The following is a 21781-nucleotide window of genomic DNA, read 5'->3' on the forward strand; positions in this document are numbered from 1 at the left end:
AACCTCAACCTAAATCTCAGTGATGATAGTCGCACGCTGAAGCCACGAGGCCAACACTGCTCATTTGCCTTACATACAGACAGGTTTACGGTACTTAGTTTATAACTTCTACAAATTAATTTTATTTTATTATTATAATTTTTAAGTGTCAAATACATTTTTCATTAAATGTGTAAATATGAGAATGAAATTTAAGAAAAACTGCACCATTTATTGGACAGCGAAACAATATTCTTATTTAAATAATTAGAGTAAGTAGATAGTTTACAAAGGTAAAACATGGTTTAAAATGAAAGAGGCGAATTAATAATGAAAATATCCCTGGCGCCTTACTGTAATAAGGTACTTGTTTTTTTTGAAAAGCTGTATTTATTAAAGTTTACGAGACATATATATTTATAGGGTCGTTTGTTTGAAACTGGTTGGTACATAATCTATTTCATTTATTGCTTATTTATTCGCCTGCTTATAATGTGGGCGTGGTCTATTCCCACGGAGGTTGGAAAGGTATTTCGCTACCGGTCCTACCTCCCTCCAATGTTTTGACAAATTGATCTAAATCTGAAATAGAGCTTATCGTCTGATACGCTCCATTAGTAGGTCTCCATAGCGGAGATTAAGATGTCATTTATCTACACTAATTAAGCATCGGCTTTAGTACAAGGAAAATCATGTGAAGTTGTCTAGATATGTCTGTGATGAAGATCATAGCTTATAATTTTACAATAGCGGACGCCTAAGCCTTTTTACACCATGACTAATACAGGAGAGTATAATTGAGATCTTTTTCTTTAATGGGTTTATTTGTTTTCTAGTCTCTTGTAACCCTGCGTGTCTTATCCTCCGAAACTAGAAATGTCCAGTGTTCCTTGGCTATCAATTGCAAAGAATTAAGTTATTTCTCTTGGGAGACTAACAAATAGTACAAATCATATTTAATAGTATGCAGATATTACATTTAAGTAATGTAAAAACAGAATTTAATTAAATTATACATTATTTATTTACGTTTCTATTATATAAATTGATATGGTCTTTAAAATTGTGGAACATTTTTTCTATGTAGTCTATCATCAATCGTTTTCGTAGCGCATGCGATGAAAGATATTTTATAGGCATTTTATTACATATTGAATTACATTATGGTAGTTTTAGTAAGATTTTTTTATAATTAAGTCTATTAAATGTAGCATTCAAATGGTGAAATAATTTTTTAAATCGGTCCAGTACTTGTTGAACCAATTCGTTACATACATACAAATCTTTCCTTTTAATAATATTAGTATAGACATAATAATAACGTATCCATATCATTAAAGCTTTCAATTTATTTACCCTAACTAAGATTAGATTCAGGACAGTCGTGTCGCGTAAATAGAGTGCAATGTTCTACAATGGTTACACACTTTAACGAGTCTTTAAGGCTGTGTCATTAGCAATAAACTTTGTACAGACGATCAAGCTTGCCAATAAAGTCAGTCTTATTTATGTTTTTTGTGGCGACTAAGGCTCGTTTAGCAAAGAAATGTTTACATGCGCTAGTCATTTGTTTTAAGTTTACAATACGTTTGAAATGCACTTTTGTATTTAACATGTACCATTGAAATTTTTCTTAAAAATCCTTATGTTTGGCACAAAATGCTGGTCATCTATAAAAAACAATGATCACGAAACAGATAAAAACAGAAATTGGAGGCCCAAATCTATAAATAAGGCTGCGCCAATGGCTTTTTTAATGAAGGTACGTGAAATGGTAATTCTGTATTTATTTGTTAGCCTCTTTAGAAGCCCCTAAATACCTCAACCTTGTAAGGGTCTTAAGGTAGATTTGTTCAACGATTTTCTATTTATTTAAAAACATTTTTAATTAAGGCTTTGCACAGTTATTCAGCAGTGGTTCCTAATTCCACGAATTTACTAGATTATAACTTCTGCATTACAAATTTAATTAATAATCTAGTACAAAAGTAACCAACGTTTAAACTACTTCCACATAGATCCTATCGGAAGTATGTTAAAAGTTTATAATGTCGTAAATTTTAATTTCAATAATATCGCTTTATAAAGAAGTTCTCTCAAGTAACAAACCTTACCTTTATATATGTCAAGAAATATTTAATGTTAACAATAAAATAAACTCGAATTTAAGCGCGCTAGAAAGGAATTCGACACATTAAATTAATTGATTTGATGAAGCAAAGCGCAATTAAAACCTTGTAATCTTTTATTGTAATTACTTAATATAATTACTAGGTTTAAGTGACCTTTAAATAATTGTATCTATTATTGTACATTACTTAAACGACGCGATTGTTACATTTTGGCTTATTAAGATACGAATAAAAGATAAATATTTTCATAAACTATATATTTTTTGTTCTCAAAATACATATAGGTAGAATAGGCAATAAATGTAGAAATGAAAGTGGTGTCTGTAAGTATAATTAATGTAAAATTAACCTTCAGGAATTCAAAATAATATAGACCTTCATATGTACATACATATATTATGCATTTTGTGCAGACCGCATAGTCACAAATAATAGTTACTCAGCTGAAGTACTTTTTTATAATCTTGTAATGAATTTTACAATATATCACCAATTAGACACACAAAACATTTTGTATTTTTTAACAGAATAATGGAGAATGGTTGTGCGTACCGTAAATGGGCAGAAAACCTCGAAAAAGCATTTATCGAATAATTTGAGTATCAAAGTATTTTCTCACCGTCCTTTATTGTTCTATTGTAATTAAATAATTGTAATAAGAGGTATTGAATTGCGTAAAAATGATTGCCTTAACAAATAACTGTAATGTTACGTCAATACATCAGAAATTAAATACCACACAATATAAACTTTATGAAACGTAATTCTTGGTATATAAATTGTTGATATATAAATTAATAAATCAAATACTTACCTGTTATAAAAATACCAGAAACTGAAATTATTACTCAAAAAAAAAAGACTTTTACCATTGAAAATGTATAATTAATCACTATAATCTAACATCCAAACTTTATTTTCTATCTTATCTAAAGATAGCCAAACATAAAAAAAACATCTCAAAGTAATCGACGCGGACACGATCCGTCCTAAAAAGTGCAATTTTTGAAACGAAATGCGTGACTTTCGTAACGACATTATTACAATATCGTGTTTGGCCAAAATATTTGACCTCGCTTTGATAAAAACTCGGCTAAAAACTGTGCGAATAATCGAAAGTGAGATTGGTACATTTTTCACGTTATCGCCCATTTACACTGGATTAGCTATTTTATTCAGAACAGTTTTATTTTTATTATATAATCATAAATCCGAAATTGGCAAAATATACTAGTTGATATTGAAACTTCATTTCATACTGTTGTGTTGTTATGTACGCGGCCTCCATGTCTTAGATTACAGCATGACCAATGTCTCAAAAACTATCTGCTCCATGCCCTATTTGCTTAACAAGATTTCATTCTATATCTACGTCCGCAATCTATAGATCCTACTCAAGTAGTACACAATGCTTACTATAATTCTTCTAATAATACTTTTGCTTATTATTAAAGCCATAATGGGCTATAATAAAATTCTAAGTTTGTAAAGCGACGATTAATTAATTAAATCTTAATTCAAATAGAAATGTCTTCATATATTTCAATAGTCTATGTAAGCGATAAACTTACATTTGATTTTATCATCCCTGATAGTTCATCTGCATTCTACATACCTAACGGTACAGCTGATTGCCATCTAGCGAATGATTTGAGAAAATGGCATCTATGATCGTAATTTATCATGTATTTTTTGAAAATGATGCATACTGTTCGTTATCGACGATATATGTATATATATATGATAGACAATTTGAACAACTAAATAATATTCTTATCAATAATAATTAAGCAGACAATTATATTATATTAATATTTAAGAGGCTATAAATTGGATAATATTGTGTTGGCTATAAGGTCAGTTTCAAAAAGCATATTTCAGCGGATATCAAAATTTAAATTTAGAATGTCTTCCCACCTATGAACCTAATCTGTTGCCACAGATTATGTTCATAGACAATACTAGAAGTTTTGGCTTTTGCTCGTGATCTAACTATACCGTACCGCCACGTCGTTAGGTTTGTCTGTAATCTCGTTTTCGTTCCGCCTCTGACTGACCTACTCGCAGGTTGAACGTGCCCTTTTCTGAAGTACCGGCTGAAGTATAGCGTTGTTCCAAAGATAATTGTCTTGCATGATTTCAAACTTATTGGTCCTTACTAAATATTTCTTTAATAAATACACACATTAACCACTGAATCATACAGTACATCATTAAATACTGAAAACTTAAAATGAAAACTAAAATGAAACTAAAAAACCAAGCCTTAAAAATTAGACTGAACTGAACAAAAATTTAACTATCTGAATATAATATTTTAATATAAATCAATAAATAGTTTTGATATTATAACTAGCTGTATTGTTTCTATTTATTGACTTACAGACCTCAGGTAGTGAAAATTTCCTATTTTAACTTTGAACTGAAAAAAGTAAATAAAAAAATTATATATGTATATAGCTTATTTTTCTCTTTAATCGAGGCTTCTATTATTATTGACCATGAAACCTTTGTAGGTTCATATAACGCGTGAAATGAAACACATAATTGAATAACAATTATACTATGAACTAAAGAGAAGGAATTTTCACTACTACAATCATCTAAATGGAACCACTTACGATTTCATTTGAAAATGATTATAATCAAATCTCTCTAATTTAAACTCGAAAAGGCTATCGCATCGAACTATATATGGAGAGCAATACGTTAAGGCTTCCATTCACTAAAACATTGATGACGAAGCGAATTTATTTTTTGTAATAATTAAATTCTATTATGTTACATTAGACATTTGACTTATGACGTTGACAGGCTATTTTGTCACGGCTAGAGTTCTCAGCATTGCTTCATTTTTTTTAAAGTTTGAAGTCGCCGTGAAGTAAGCATATGTCTATTGTTTTATTGATATTTTCATATGATAAATAATCTTGATGTTAGCCTTCTGTGATTACGAATCCGAAACAAATGCTGTATCCGAATCGAACCTGGACCAATAACTATATAATAAATAACACTGTTATAAGCCGGACGGTGCTATATACATTTTTCAAATATTTTATTAAATTTTCTTGAATGAAATATTGCGATAACACATCATAGTATTTGAAATTCAAAATCATTTATTCATGTTGGTAAATGTACACTTATGAACATCAAAAAAAGTAATTTATTGTATTTAAATGCTTCTAATTTTACATTTACTGCCAGTTCTCAAATCAAGGGCGTAGTACGGAAGGAAAGAACTGGCAATAAACTCACCGCCACTCTTTTCTTTTTATTAATTTGTCCAAAAATATCCTTTATTTTATTATGCATAACTGCTATGAACTAATGAAGGAGTAATTATTTTAACTATTACAATAAACAAACACATTCTCCATTTTCCGTTTCCTTATTGCAAATTCAGTTTTAATGGGACATAGGAGTAGCATAAGGATGTTCATGAGGCTCTAGTAATGAGCACTAAAATAACTTATACACCCTGAGGCCCACTTGCTATCTTGATATATATATTTATGAAACCAACACAGATTTGTAGTGAATTTTCTACCTTTGAGACGCTGTCGGACAGAAACTGTTGAGTCGAAACTAAAAATCAATACCTATTTTCTGGATTAAAAATGTTTATTGTTATATATATAAGGTAATTTTGAGCTTTTTGTTGGAAGTAATCTTAAATGGTACACACTATAGTAGTTGTCATTAAACCTTGTCGTGACGACGAATTAAAATTACTATCAAACTTTTTTTAAAAATAAACGAGCCTGCGGGCGCCCAAAAAGGGCAGACGTCGCAGCCCATAGTCCATTTTTAGTAGGTGCGTTGCCGGCGTTTGAGAGAGGAGTACGTTCGAATTTTGAATAGTTGGAGGTCGTATCTCTCAGGGAAGACCGATTTCAAATTTAGAACGCCATTTAGAAAGGTGTTTCAGGCGAAGCTTCATAAATCGTGACTCGTCTTCAGTGAGGGAAACTGACTTTAATAACAAATATCCGTCGAGATTTCCGAGTCTAACAGTAAAAGTCCAACATGACTCAAAGCTACCACGCCCAATCGTGAAGTTGTTGTCCCGATAACGGATTCTTTGGGACCTTGACTTGACTGAATATTGCAGTATAAAGCACTAGTTTTGCTATCCAGAAATAATTAAATATTATTTATTAGCAATATAAACAGTAATTTTACACGTACGGAATCACTTAACAAAACTAAGTAAAAGGAGAATAATGTAATTTTAATAGCGACATTAAATCTATATATGGAGACATGAACATGTTTTTATAGCTGTATTTGTGTTCTTATACTGTTTGATTCATAAATAAAAAATATATAAAAATAAATAAGTTACAGTAAGTATTTATTTATTCACTAACAGCCCATACATGGCCATACTCATACAAAACTTAAATATATATATATATATATAATATTAATTATAAAATAACATAAATAGTTATACGATATGAAATACGTACTTTTTAAAATAAATTTTTGGTATCTGTGTGGTACATACAAGTACACTTTTCAAAGTCTCGTAATCAATATCGTAATAACACATATCATACTTCCTACCACCTGATTAAAACAGATATTCTCTACAAAGATATAATAGCATTCAATCTCAATAACATTACAAACTTGTATACAATCTTACATTTAAATATCGTATACAGGGACATTTATTGAGGCAATGTATTGTACCTATACGGCCCGAGTGCCAAGATTCTCAACGGCTTTCAAATGTCATTGCTGGTCAGGTCGTAATGTTAAATCAGACAAGAAGATTCACTATTATGCTTAGAATGTCCACTTCTGGTAAGCAAATGCTATGTCTTGTTTGTAACATGAGATTCAATAAATTTGCTATGTTGCAGTTTATACGTTATTAGAACTAATTACATAACTTCTCGTAATTTAGACAGGTTTACAATTTGATATGTATTTTTAGTGATTGTCAAGAAGTTAATAAACTAGACTGTCGTATTAAAAACCGAAACGATACGTTTTATTTTCATGATGTTTATAATTTTACTTCTATTGTCGTTGTGTAAAAGCTTTCAAGAAATTCTAACATGTTTTAAATACATTAATTATTTCTGAAATTAAAATAAATTATGTGGTGGTGGAACACAAATTGGTCACAACTTCTCCGTCCACGGAAATGTCGATATTCATTAGAAAAATATTATAATAATTTAGCTAACTAATTATAATATAGCCTTTTTTATCGGACATTTCGGCGTATTCTTTATTTTTATTTTTCGTAGATTGATACTTTCTTCCATTTCTGCTTGTCCGCTTGCCAGGTGACAAAGGCCTCCTCCAATCTACTCCATTCTGGCCTTTCTAAGGCCACTCTACCCCATGTTGTTCCCTAACCTGGGTAGAGTTTGTTTGCTGTTTTCTTTATTATGTTGTTTTTTATTTATTTTTGGAGGGCTTCGGTCTAATTCCCCACGGGGACCAGCCGGGTTGGGGCTTTAGCTTTAGTGAATTTTCTACCTTTGAGACGCTGTCGGTAATTAATCAAACATAAATATTTCTTCAATGAAACGTATTTATGAGTACCAAAATCGGAATTTAATTATTTATATTTCTATGGCCTCGGTCTGTTTCAGTCTCGTTTACCGACTTTTATAATTTGCAACAGTTTAACAAAGCGGTTTACTGACTTCACCAGGCTTCAGTCGACAGTTACATCATTATTTGAATGACATCACCTCATTACAGATCATTTAGTATTTATAAATTATCGTACATTAATACCTTAATAGGTACCAGTTGTCAGTATAAGACACGTGTCTGCTCTGACAAAAAGTGAGTGGTTTTTGTCGTTCAGCCTATTTATACATTTCGGTTACATTCGCCGCTTACGTAACTGACACTTGACGTATAATTAATTCACTTAATCGGGTGTTCTTATTTTAAATTCAGTTCGATTTTTGATTGTACAAGTGTTTTTATTAAATTGAATTTGAGTGAAAGTGTTGCCTTACGTGGTGTTGTGGTGAATTTTATTATTATATTGAAACTTTTTTCAATTAAATTGTGTGGGTAAGATGTACAAAGTTTAAATTAAATCGAAAGTAGCTTATAGTTTTAAGTTAATATTGTTCGAAATTTCAACAAAAAGTCAAGGTTTTAATTGAAAGTTCTCTTTCCTTTTAAATATGAAAATACTTACTTTTACTCCCATAAAATATCTGATTATTATTAGCGATAACTAACTGTCCAGTACTCTTCTACTCCGTTACTTTACAAGTCAATATAAAAATAATAGCAACGTAATCATTACCTACAGTGTTATAAATTCTCAGTACATTCTTATCTCCACTTGTATACATTATTTATTAGATTGATCCTATATTTTTCCTTTCCCGTTCATGACATTATCGCGTTCGAGCGTTTACACTAACTGCTGGGTATCATAAAGATGGAATTAACACTGGCTTCTTGGTACCTCAGCACGCGATGTATTTTATTTTATTAATGGGAACGAGCTGGGAAGTTATGGCTTTAATAGGATCGATAGAGATCACGTGGTAAGGAACCGGACGTTTATTGCCACTATAGAAAGATTTAACACTGAAAATTATTGAGATAAAACCATTAAATGCAGGCCATTATTAAAAATATATATTATGATAGAATCAGATACATTCAAACGTCAAATCTATTCTAGTGTAAATGTATATTTTTTATAGCTTTTAATTATATTTTAAAAAGATTTCTATATCAGTAATGAGAAGTCTACGCGTCAATAAGATTGAATTGATTGGGTCAGTGACTTTACAAAACATGAATAAAACAAGTTGTAAACTTGCCGCCGGCTTTACTCTATTCATAAAAAGTCATACAGTTTGCATTGCAACATTTTAATATACCTTTTTTAACTCTTTCTTGAGCGCTCTTCATATCTATAGTATATAAATCAGCAAATCAAAAAATTAACCTAAAAGGGAAATTTATTTTTTACTATTCATTTGTTTCAATTTTAAGTTTGGTGGATTACATCTAAATTCGATAAAAAAACGTTTTTTTAATCTTATTTATTTTATGCCACATATCTAGTGATTAAGGCGGCTTAAAAATATAACAATGTTGCTTAAGCTTTAAATATTATTTTAACAGTTTACTAGTTAAAGAGTATTTTTGTAATTTAGATTTAAGGTTCAATAACATACAAATCTATCACTAAATTTGGCAGTGAACCTTGCCATCAGAAAAGAAAGAGGAAAAAGTCGCCAGTAGAACATGAAGTTTCCTTTAAGAAATCCAAACGAGCTTGTTCGTTGATTTCACATTCCAAAACTAAGTGCAGAAGGTACTCTTCTTTCTCACATCGTGTACAAGTTGTATCGTCTCTTTCTTCATAATTCCCAACATTTCATTTCATTCACAATTAAATATTTCTTTTTCATTAATGCACTAATCTTCTAGGCTCATTAAACATTTTAATGAACACAGAAGTTGGCTCCTAGTCACTAGCAACCCATAAATAATAACCTGAAGGATTTAGTTAAATTTACTCTCATAGGTATGAGGAAGTAGAATTTGATAGTGTCAAAGTAATATTAATTGTAGGAAAATGCAAAGCGCGACCAATTGTAATATTAAATAGATTTTATGTTGAAATTAATTCGAAATCTGCGTAGTTATGAAAACAGTCTATTAAGATAAGCCCCTGGTAATGCCTTGCAAATAAATATAAATACTAATCTGTCCCTTGGATACTATCTCGTAATTGTATTCATTAGGTTTATTATTCGCGTAGGATTATGGTTATAGTACCTTCAACGATTTTATCGGTAACTGATATTATTTACACTTTATAAAAAAAATATCAGTCCAATTGTAAAGTACTCATCTGTCCATTTTCGTCACAGAGTAAACAGAATTTGCCAGAAAGAGACAAAAGAAAACTGTTAAAAGTGGAAAGAGACTGATTTAGTTTTAAGAAGTAAAGTATAACTTTCCATTTATACCTTTACTTCGGAGCAATTGTATAAAGTGCATCAAAGCCATCTTAATTCTAATCTCTACAGGCTCTGGAAGGTTGCCTCAAATGGTCCACGTCCTCAAAAGACGGGATGAAATTTTTTGAATGAAAACTTTTAAGTCTCAATCGTGAAAAACAGACCTAATGACACACTGAATCATAGCTATATTTTTGTATAACCGATGCGATTTAGAATTGACTTCTAAGACTTCTTGAAGTCTAGGCAATCGATATACTTTACCAGATCTAGATTCTTAAGCTTTAGTACAATTATGTCCACCTTGCGTTTATTACCTAACCTGTTTATATTTATTGAAATGATTCGGTTGTCACGCCCGTCCACCCACGTTTATGAAAGTGGTCTGTATCTGAGTTTGAGTTGGTGTCGTCTTGATATGATTAGATCGGCGATTTATTAGTGTTGCAATATTGCGCTGATAGTTTTGCGAAATTCAATTATGTTGATATCAATTGAGCGTTTTGTAATTGACGTCTAATTTGGTTTTAGTGTATTGAGAGAGCCCAATATATAAGTTATATAATTTACCTAAACAGCTGAATCGTAATTATATCGATTCTATCTTACTTTTTAGACAGTATAGATGTTTTGACGATGCTTATACGATTCAAGCCGTGAAAAATTAAGGTGGTGCGGTTTTTGTATAAACAAAATTCAACATTAGCGAGGAAAATTACGACATCCAAATATATCTTATAAGATCTTCAAACTAGTGAATACATAATATATATTTTTTATTAATATAGTTTAAAAGAAATTTGTGCATAATGATGTCTGTTTCATTTTAAAAAAGCATTTTATACAGATTTCTATTGAGTTGTCTTTCACTATCAAAATTACAAAAAGTTTATTACATTAGACATTATTTTTTTTATTTTAGAATACCTTATTTGTGTCCCAAATTTATCGTCATTCACTGAATGATCTACTTTTTTTGAATGTATGGATTCATTTATGTCAATGCTCGATTATGTACGTAACTTTGTTAGCGTATCATAAGCATGCTAATTATTTATATATATATTACATTTCTATATATAGGCACATTCACATTGTACGTCTTTTTTATTAATAACTGTTCTATATGCAAGTTAGGCCTAAATCATTGGATGTAAGAATAACATTCAGAGTCGAAACTTATTAAAAAACTAAACTTAATCTTAAAAGACTGTCAAAAATGTATTAGATTTGGCATATGGAGTAATAGTATCGACTCTGTATTTTTGCACTGTACGTAGATGTAATTGTATGTAATTAACAACTGATTGCGTTTAAAGAACAAAAAAAACCATTGACGCCGCGCTGGAATTCGAACCCACGACTTAATAGAGATTGCTGAACCACAAGGCTAACAGTGATCTCGAGTCTCCCTATATAGCTTTAATATACATCATAATCAGTCAAGCGTGAAAGCCTAATAAATAACACACTTTCGAATTACGAAATTAGGTAAAATTAATGTGAGACTTGCGTAGTGTAACACTCCAAATTTTTTATTCGACTGTTTTAATAAAATAATCAGTGATTCATTTTATTTTATAGAACAGGGCAAAGATGTTACGTGACACCGCCGCTCAGGGACACTCACACTACAAGGATCGCTAATCCGTTGCCGGCTTTAAATGCCTTATGATACTTCAAATTATGCATGACACTATGTGATTTAGATATAAGAAAAAAGAGTGTGTATACTTATGTACACGCGTTAGAAGTTATACTTCTTTGGCGTATGAACAAAAAATTAAATGCAGTAGTGATTAAAGATAAATATTAAAATTTATCAAAAAATATTTTTAGGATAATAATGTAATCATTTTTAATTAACGATGTAAATAAATTATACCGACTATAATATATAATATAATATATAACGACAAGTAACCTCAAATCTATAAATGCACCCAAAACAGTTTATTTAAATCAGTTTTATCACTAATATTCAATATTTATAGATATATTAAGAAATTATTAGTAAATACTATCACCGTCGTATTAATTGATTTAATAAAACACCAAAATAATATTTATTTATTCACACTGTTTAATTGTACTGTTACGAAACACGTGTTCTAAATATAAATATACTAGAATATACAACTTGAATATAGTTATCGATTTTCATGCCACCTAGAACTAACTTTACGATGTAGAATTTAGGTGTCGGCGCGCATCGTAAAAATTTACTCTCATCATTTTTCTCCATCGCGCCAAAAGAAGTATCAAAAATCGGTAAATTTAAACAATACAATTTTTAAAGTGGCCTTGATCCATTAAGGACAGGTTAATACTTAAAAAACCTTTCACATGCATTTAATTTTGAACAAGAAGTGCTACAATTCTGAATAGTGATTATCGAAATGGCAGTCCAATAACTGAGTAATATGAGGAACCGGTTACCCCACATCCTCCCACGTTTTGGTCAGTTGACATCATTAAGCTTCACTTATGTAATTTGCTCTATATAATTGTTTTCGTCAAATTTTATAATTAACACGACTCATTATTTTCCGTTCACAAACCATATCCATAAAATTAATGTAGCTGCTAGTATTTTTTTATTTTACAATTAGTATTATTACTTACTTATTTATGGGATTAAATACTGTTTCCTCTAATATTAAACAGTCTAGTTTTACAGTTGACTGGAAGAGATCGCTTGTTAGCGATAAGGTAGCCCGTTGCATTCCTCATTAATGTTATGTGATTGTATATGTTCCAAATCTACAATTCAACAAAGTCTTAATAAAAAAAGTTAAAAAATGCTAACGTTTGGTCAAATCTAGGGAATTAGTATATAACTAATAAATTACGATTTATATGATTTTCTATATATAAGGTTATAGAAATTGTATATTAGGTATTTACTTACTTTAAATACCTAATATACAATTTCTCAATTAAGGTAAACTTAAGTGAAAATTTCTTTTCAAAACCGATTTAGAGCGCCCTTTAATTTATCACAATTAAATTTTCAAAGTGCGGCAAATGTTTTGGGAATATTTTCTATTTGTTGTAAATAAACAATTCATTGTATGCTTTAAATAAATATTTAATTGGTGGCTAATTACTAAGGTGGCCATTGTTCCAGTGGCGATTCTTTCACACAATTGCCATTGTATGAGACAATGTTGGGAGCTGACCTCAGGAGCGTGATGTAACGTTTTTTTATCTAAGGAAATGATGGGATCGTACACATATGTGCAAAGTAGAAATAAGCTGGAAGCCGCTTTATAAACAAAAGTATTATATTTACAAAAGTTTTAATTAAAAAATTATTTAAAATTTCCTGTATATAACAGACTAGACTAGGTCAACCTACCACTTCCACTATCAGATTTACTTATTAATAACATTTGCAACCAATCTGTTAGGCTCTTTGATCAGTTTAAAGATTAAAATTGAGGTCATGGCCCTGTCATATGTGCACATACAAAAAAGTGTTATTTCATTTAAACAAAGTTTAAAGTTGTCGATAAATTAAAAAGTTTGAAATAAAGTTTAAATTTGCCAATAAACCATTTTTCTCAAATATTGATTTATCATACAACATTTAAAAACTTCCTTTATTTCCTTGAAAATTGAATTGAATTAAATATCCCGTATCCAATTCCCGGTCGCGGTTTTAAAACAGAATGTTTAAAACATTTCGAGGCATATAAACCAACTATGGAATTTTAATATCCTAAATTAAACAATATAAAATCGATGCCATTCGGGGCACCGCTCTCTGTGCCCTTCCTTTATTTTCCTAATGTAGCAATTTCTGTGAGAAAGTAACTTCACCTTTGTATTGGTATGTCTATGGCTTATAATTATGGGCAGATTGATTTGTATAAACCTTTTATTAACTTTTAGTTATAAATTTTGTTTTATTTATACAATTGAAATCTGTATAAAACTTCACTTCTAATTTCGTCACGGTAACGATAAAAGGACACAGATGAGGTTTTTGGAGAAAGTGTGTAAATAGGCTCATTAATTTATATGCACCTAATGTATAACATTAAGTGGTAACATTTGTGAAGTTGTACATCTTTGGATCTAATAACATTAAGAGGTAACATTTGTGAAGTTGTACATCTTTGGATCTAATAAAACGATTTTGAAAATCATTTGAACATTACAAAGCCTAAAGAGGCTTTAAGCCTATTATTTGTGAGTTTGAAGCTATGTATTAAACCGATTTTAAAGTCTTTTTCGTGGTACTCGGAGTTCAAGTTTGCCCGTGACGGATCGCTAGCTCTTGATTACAAGCACCAAGCTAGTATGGAGTATGAAATTACTTCTAGATACTAGATACCTTATCAAATTTACATCTACATATATCACGTGTTTAGTACATAATTGGTTATAACCAAAGTTTTTAAAATTATATTGTATTTATTCCAGATGGACATTTGGAGGCTATAGTGTAAGGAATGGTATTACATCGGCCTAAAATTGACTGCGTAAGTACATTATTGTTTTTTTAAAATAATAATTAACACTTTATACAGGTTGTATTCTTATAACAGTTTCTTTCAAAACTGTGTTCTTAAGTAAAAGTTTGCTTTTATGTAAACGTATTATTTCTTTAGAAAACTCTTGTTTGTATTAAGTGATATTAGATTAAGCTATCGCTAAATATCACGAAATATGTTTATTTCCATTAAAAGATATTTGAAATGCGTTAGGTCTACGCTAGAGTTATATGAATTTCTGTAAAAAATATAACACCGCCAAGCTAACATTGATTTTTATATAAACCGATAATATGCAAATGATTGGTTATTTCATAACATGAAGCGAGTCAGCAAACCGCGGAGAAAGTATCGGTCTGTTTGCGTGCCTTATTTAGTGATCACTTATTTATGTTACATTATAAATTTATTGATTGTACAATTCATTGATTTACGGCCTATGTAAAACGTATGCAAATCTTTTATACATTGAAGGTACACGAATTTTAACGTACATACGTTTGGTACGTAGGGTCATAATTGTAGGTCTACCCAAGAGTACGATTTAATTAAATAATAATAAAACTTCATGACATAATTATATGGTTGTGACAAAAAGTCATCTTCATTAAAATTCATTTACTAGGGAGGGGGTGTTGTAGTTAATGTAGATATTTAATATTGTTTTCAAGAAAACGTAGTCTTAGTATCTTAGTTTCCTTCAGTCAAATCTAATCAAACAAATTGGGATGCTTGAAAGTACATATGTGAAAGGGTGTGTGTGCGTATAACTGTGTATTTGAGAGTGCGGCTGTGAAAAGCTGTGTGTGTGTAAGTTTTTGGGAACCTCAGCGTCATGCTAAAAATGTGGACGTACAAATAAATATCTCGTTATTAAAACAGATGAAACAGTAAGGTAGTCTGGTAGAATTGGTACCAATTTATTTTAATCTAAGGAGATCCAATATAAATGAAAAGCTTTTATAAATATATTTAAAAATGCAATACTTATGAAACCTTAAAGATCTTGTAACCTGTGGTTGAAACGAGGACTTTCCCTTGGACATAGGTTTTAGGTTCCCACAGAGTTCTGTGGTTGATTTATATTACTGAAGAATATTGCATTACAGCTTAGCAAAACAATGGATAGTTACATTCTTACCGCGTATTACATTATGTGGTAAAAGTCTACTAAAACAACAGTTTATTATGCTCAAAGATTTCTTCAAAATTTTGAACTGCGTTCGTTTGTATGGCGTAGCTGTAAACCTTCCGAAGCTTATTGTCAAGATTTAATAATTTGCGATACCAGCTTCGCGGCGATAGATGGTGTGAATATTTAACAATTCAATTAATAATTCTATTCAATCATATACTTTAAGAGGCCACTGTTGCTGAAAAGCACTTGACACTTTGATTTAAAATAAGATAAAGAAATACATAGTAATTGAAGATTAAATTTATTTGAAATGAAATCTTCTTTTCCTACAGTGATAATCAGATGCATATCTGTGAAGTTTGATAAAAATCCTTGGCAGCTTCTAATGCAATGAGAAATTCTGCACAGGATCTGCAAAAGGCGTGGCTCACTCATTTGATCACAATTTCCATTATATCAAAGTTATTTCTGATTAGTAAGATATGCGTATTCAGTATAACTGTGTGGGTTAAGAATCATATTTGAATCAGTTATAACGAGCTCTATTCACCCTACTGATAAAGCTTCCAGATATGAAACGAGTTTAGCAATCTAATTATTGTATATAGTATGATAATTTATATGTAAACAGTTTGCACTCTCATAAAGATAAACATTTCATGTGTCGGTTTAATATCATCTAAACGCAATTCACGCAAGCTCCATACATCTTGTTGCCAATACAAATTATTAAGGCTAATACAGTCAATATTTTTTTAATGTCTGGTTACTATAGGGAGGAATAAGTGAGTAATTAAAAACCGAACTAATTTTCAAAAATTCGTTTTCGGAATGATTTTATTGATCCCTTCTTAAGGCACTATACCAGCACTAATTGCTGGTAGTGTTTTGGGTGGACTGCGGTGCACAATGGAGAGCGGCAGCACTGAGGCACGCCGGGCAATAAAAACAATTAGTTATGTAAAACATCAAATTAATGCAAAAAAATTTTTAATGGATTATCTGGCTGGCGATAAAATCGTGTAAATTTCAAAATCAGGTATGGTTTATAATATCGAGCGAAGTTTTTTAAATCGTGTATCGATCTTTCAAAATGAATACATAAGTAAACTATTCAACTCCAAAATATATTTTCCATTGCCCTACTTTAAGAAACGAATACAATCAATGAAAGGAAACAATGTACTTCTTTTGGAGTTTGGCGACCGGATAGGTCCTTAATTACTAACAGCATTTGACTTCTAATTATTTGTATACAGATTACACGATAACCTTTTAAGTAGGTATGTCTATGTCGTGTTTTCTAGTTGTAATAAATATCTTATAAGCACGCACAGCGTATGCTAAGAATGTCGCAAATAAGCATTATTGCATAGATTTACGTACTTTGTAAAGCTCACTCAGATACACTATCTCAATTGTACCTCACGTTTCTCAGTGACAAAATCTATTGTTAGTCTTATGGGTGGGAAATTTGTTTATTACTAGATTTAACTGCAATTATATGTGTTTTACTAAATCTTTTTCCATTTCCTGTTTAACCTTCTCGAAATGAAAATTAATGTAATAAAGTAATCCCATACATTAATCTCTCAAATAGGTTTATTATGGAACATAAGATATGCAGTTATCACTTATTCCACGTGATTAAATTTGAACCTACAAGCATCCCTACTCATCGGCAAACAAGACAGAGGGTGTAGGCCGAGAGAAAAAGCCGTCGTCTAAACATCAGCAAATCATCAAACAAGAAGACATATTTACAAACAAATATAGCAAATTAATTAGAAGTCTGCCCAGCACCATCCCAGGCCCTTTTATCAACTAGAACAATCAGTCAGTAAATCTATCAATCACCAACGCATGATATCGATACACACCATTTTTACTCTCAAGTCATTTCGGTTCTCAGTTTTAAATAATATTGGATTTAGGACAGAGATAGCAAGTTTAGTCCAGTTCCATATTTCATTAAATGCCTCGTTAGAAATGATTATAAAAAGTAGAGTTATTGAGAAAAGGAAATGGCCACACCTGCATGCTCGACGGGAGACTTTGCGTTATTGAATATTATACCAGTTGTGATACTCATGAATAAATATGGTTTTTATTTAATAGAATATTAATGCGAGAAAATTCCCAAGTCGCTCTCATTAGCTAATGAACTATATTTATTATTTTATCGATTCAATCAAAATTTTCTTTTGATATTGTATAGTTTTGAAGTTCAAGACTACAATTACTTGCAAAGTACGTAAGTAGTTGCTTTTTGTTAGTAAGCCATTGATTTTTAGATTTAGTTGATATAATCACCAAACAATTTAAAAAAAGCCAGTTAAACCGAAAATTAATAAATCTCAGAAAAAGTTTTTGTCTATTAGAACTTACACTGTGAGTTGTACTGTGTATAAATATAATACAATTTAAAAACTAGCAGATCCGATAGACGTTGTCCTTCATGATATTTAAGCAATTAGGTTATTAAACAAAGTATTAATAAGAATCATCTAAAGTCCAGCCGTTTAAGAGGAGTTCTTAACATACACACGTACTGTAGAATTATATATATAAAGATATTTAACAGTTGCTATATCATAGTTATAATATTACTACTGAGTTGTCTGTAATTTCTAGTTACCTGTCTGGCATGTTGGTGGTAAATTCATAAAATATTTTTATATTTTAATGTCAACTTGAAATTACGTTATTCTGTAATACCCGTATTTAAAGCCTTAACTTTATTAAATACAGCAGGTGTACCTTTCAAAACAGCCGTACATAGTGTAAGAAACTCTGTCGGTGCTCTAGGACACAACGATTTCGTTTCGTCACACACCACGCCAACTGCATTCCTATCTCCACCAAATTAAGCGGCAACATTCTGACAGCCTCTGTTAAAGGTTAAACTGTATTAAGTTATGCTAAATACTTGTCATTTGTCTAGTAAAAACGTTGGGATTTAGTACTATGATCGTTGAAGTCTTTTATAAGGAGTTTATGTGTCATTTGTATTAGAACTAAGCTTAGTATTACTGCCAAAAGCATGAAAGGATAATTCTATAGAGAAATCGTTTTATAGAATAACAAATATGTTTTTTGAAAAATTATTTTTCAATTTCTCTCAATTGGACGAATGATATTACTATTCTGGAAAGAATTCTTACAGTGCTTATGTTTGATTATATTATTACCTTATTATTTTTTTATCAATTTACATATTATTTAAGTTAATTAAAAGTAATATTAGCCTCATAACATTATATTTTCGTAAATTAAATTTATAATTTCAAATTGAATCATATTACAGTCAAAATCGAAAGAATAACTCACATTTGTTTCAGAATGCATGTAGTTTAAATTTATATAAGTGTGTGCAGGTTTTTATTAGATATAAAAAAGATAAGTAGATTTTATTAAAAATGCAATTAAATATTTTATATTGCATGCGTATTTCATCGCTACAGGCCTAAGTATTTTCATACACGCAATTCACAAACGAAACCTGGCATTCGTTGCTTGTTTTAATTTAACATTTGCATTTAGCATCGCATAAATATTTCAATGCAAACATTAATGCTTTAGGCCATTTATTTTGATTTCTTACAATACAGTAATAACTGTAATGCCATATATAGAGGGCAACTTTTCATAATATGGAACAGGCTTAAGTGCTTGAGATATGTGACAGATATCCAAAGTTACTGAACTCACAATCTGATGGCAAGAGGAAACTCGGTAGACCGAGGATTCGTTAGTAGGATGGAGTTGTCAAGCTCATTGAAACAATAAATGTTCGAAATTCGAAGCTAAAAGCTTCAGGTAGATGCGATGGCGAAAGATATTTGCGGAGGCTATGACCCATAAGAGGCTGTAAAGACAGTGGCTAGTGGTTTCAGCTAGCGAATCACATCCCTAAGGTCAAAGGTTCGAACCCCGGCTGTCCACCAATGGTCTTTCTATGTGCGCATTTAACATTCGTTCGAACGATGAAAGAATACATCGTGAGAAACCGACATGTCTTGACCCAAAAAGTCGTCAATATCTGTCAGACACAGGAAGCTGACCACCTGCATGCAGATTAAAAATGATCATGAAACAGATTCAGAACTCTGAGATTTAGAAGCCTTAAAGGGGTTCCAGCGGTACTGATTTTTTGTACGCTGTGTTGTATCCTAAACAGTTCTAAAAAAAATATTCGTATGACTCAACTAGTTCCGTCAATAATTTAAAAAGCATTTGATTGTTTCTCACCTTCCTATACGTTTATTAGCAAGTACATGTGTCGTATTTGTATAAGCTTTCTACAGGAAGGTGTAGTGCTAATAAAGCCGACCCCAATACTGCTATCATTACGTTTGAACTCGTAATGTATTCTGTGCGACTATGTTAACAATTTATTGATTTAGAGAAATAATTTCACCGTTTTTTTTCATTGTTTTCAGTATTTATTATTATTAATATAAAGATATTTAATGGAGTTCTCGTAATAATATATAATTACAATAAAATCTTAGAGTTAGCAGGACAATATCCAATACCGTTATAGCATGTCCTCTTCATAGAGACTTTGACTTCATGGAAGCCCATCTTCTTCTATATTTTAATCTGCGCTCCCTTTGTCTCTCTGAAAACCCTTATAGCTTAAAAAGAGCGAGCCGCAATTTAGTACAATGTATAATTGAAGATTGAGAATGGGTCTTACTACCAATTCTCAACGCACAAATAATCTTATTTAAATTATTATGATTAGCAAAAAATTGTGTCACTTTGTCGGCAGTCGGCACGAATGTTTTATTATGAAAATGACACGTATCAATAACAAAACGTATTATAACAAAGTACATTACATCATAGCTTATTACCTAACATAAATGAAATAAAAATTTGAATTAAGCCGGAGGCTCTATTGTAGGCGTTCTGGGTGAAAACTGTCATAGATATAAATTGGCTTTTATAGACTACACGAACTACCAAAGTAACTAAATAAAACTTAGAAAGTATTTTTAAACTTGTTCAGTTTCGCAAATCTGATGGGAAGGGATATTCGCTATATCCCACCAGGACCAGCTTGTATCTCGTATCAGCATTATACCATACCACTATACGGCCATGTGGGTAGTGGTTGCAGATTTACTGCCAGTTCTCAAATCAAGGGCGTAGAACGGAAGAGAAGATCTGTCAATAAACTCTCCGCCACTCTTTTTAATCGCCAAGTTTTTCTTTTACACAACGTTTGTAAGAAACTGCAACCACTACACCATGTTCCATATGACATCTTGAGTAATAAAGAATAATAAAATAAATTAAAAACAAAGACTTGTATATCAGCAGGAGTCATGGTGAAATAGGACATTCAGACTCTTCCCTTATTAAGATCGATATCGAATTTATATTAAATAATATGTAGCCAGAAAGTTTATGTAATTTAATAGTGTATCATCGGTGCATAAGGCAACGGTCGTGACTAAGCAATTGGGTGCCACTTGGTTGACAAATACGTGAAAATCTGAATTAAATCGTTTACTGTGAGTAATAAAATACCAGTGAACACCGCGTCTATCGAATTAACCGTATTATGGTCAATAGGTCAAACGGAGTGAATTGCGAGTAATTTTACTTTCCACTCGATTAAATAGCTTTAAGTTAGGTCAATTTCTTAAATGCGTTTCAGAAATCGCGTATTTATCACATGGTATCTGAAATCGAAATTAATCATAGTTTCGAGGAAACATTTTTTTTAACATTTGCGCTTTAGTTTCAGTTGATTTCATTTTTAAATAATTCACTTTTTTTTCAATTAGACTTACTTTTGTTGAGGCTTTTTAAATAGAATAGATTTTTTTTAATGTTACTCTAGGTAAATTAATCAAGAGCAGTGTTGGCCTAGTGGCTTCAGCGTGCGACTCTCATACCTGAGGTCGTAGGTTCGATCCCCGGCCGTGCACCAATGGACTTTATTTGTATGTGCGCATTTAACATTTGCTCGAACAGTGAAGGAAAACATCGTTAGGAAACCGACATGTCTTAGACTCAAAAAGTCGACGTAGTATG

General features: G+C 31.0%; 1 protein-coding gene across 1 annotated transcript in view; it reads left to right on the forward strand.

Moving 5' to 3' along the window:
- The window catches only part of LOC111001646 (cadherin-99C), a 123470-nt gene that overhangs the window by 64256 nt on the left and 37433 nt on the right, over positions 1 to 21781 (forward strand). Inside the window, exon 3 of the mRNA XM_022271594.2 lies at positions 14522 to 14580. The gene's annotated coding sequence lies outside the window, so the exon portion shown is untranslated. The remainder of the gene's footprint in view (positions 1 to 14521; positions 14581 to 21781) is intronic.

Source organism: Pieris rapae, chromosome 19, assembly GCF_905147795.1.
Source record: "Pieris rapae chromosome 19, ilPieRapa1.1, whole genome shotgun sequence".
Taxonomy (NCBI): Eukaryota; Metazoa; Arthropoda; class Insecta; order Lepidoptera; family Pieridae; genus Pieris; species Pieris rapae.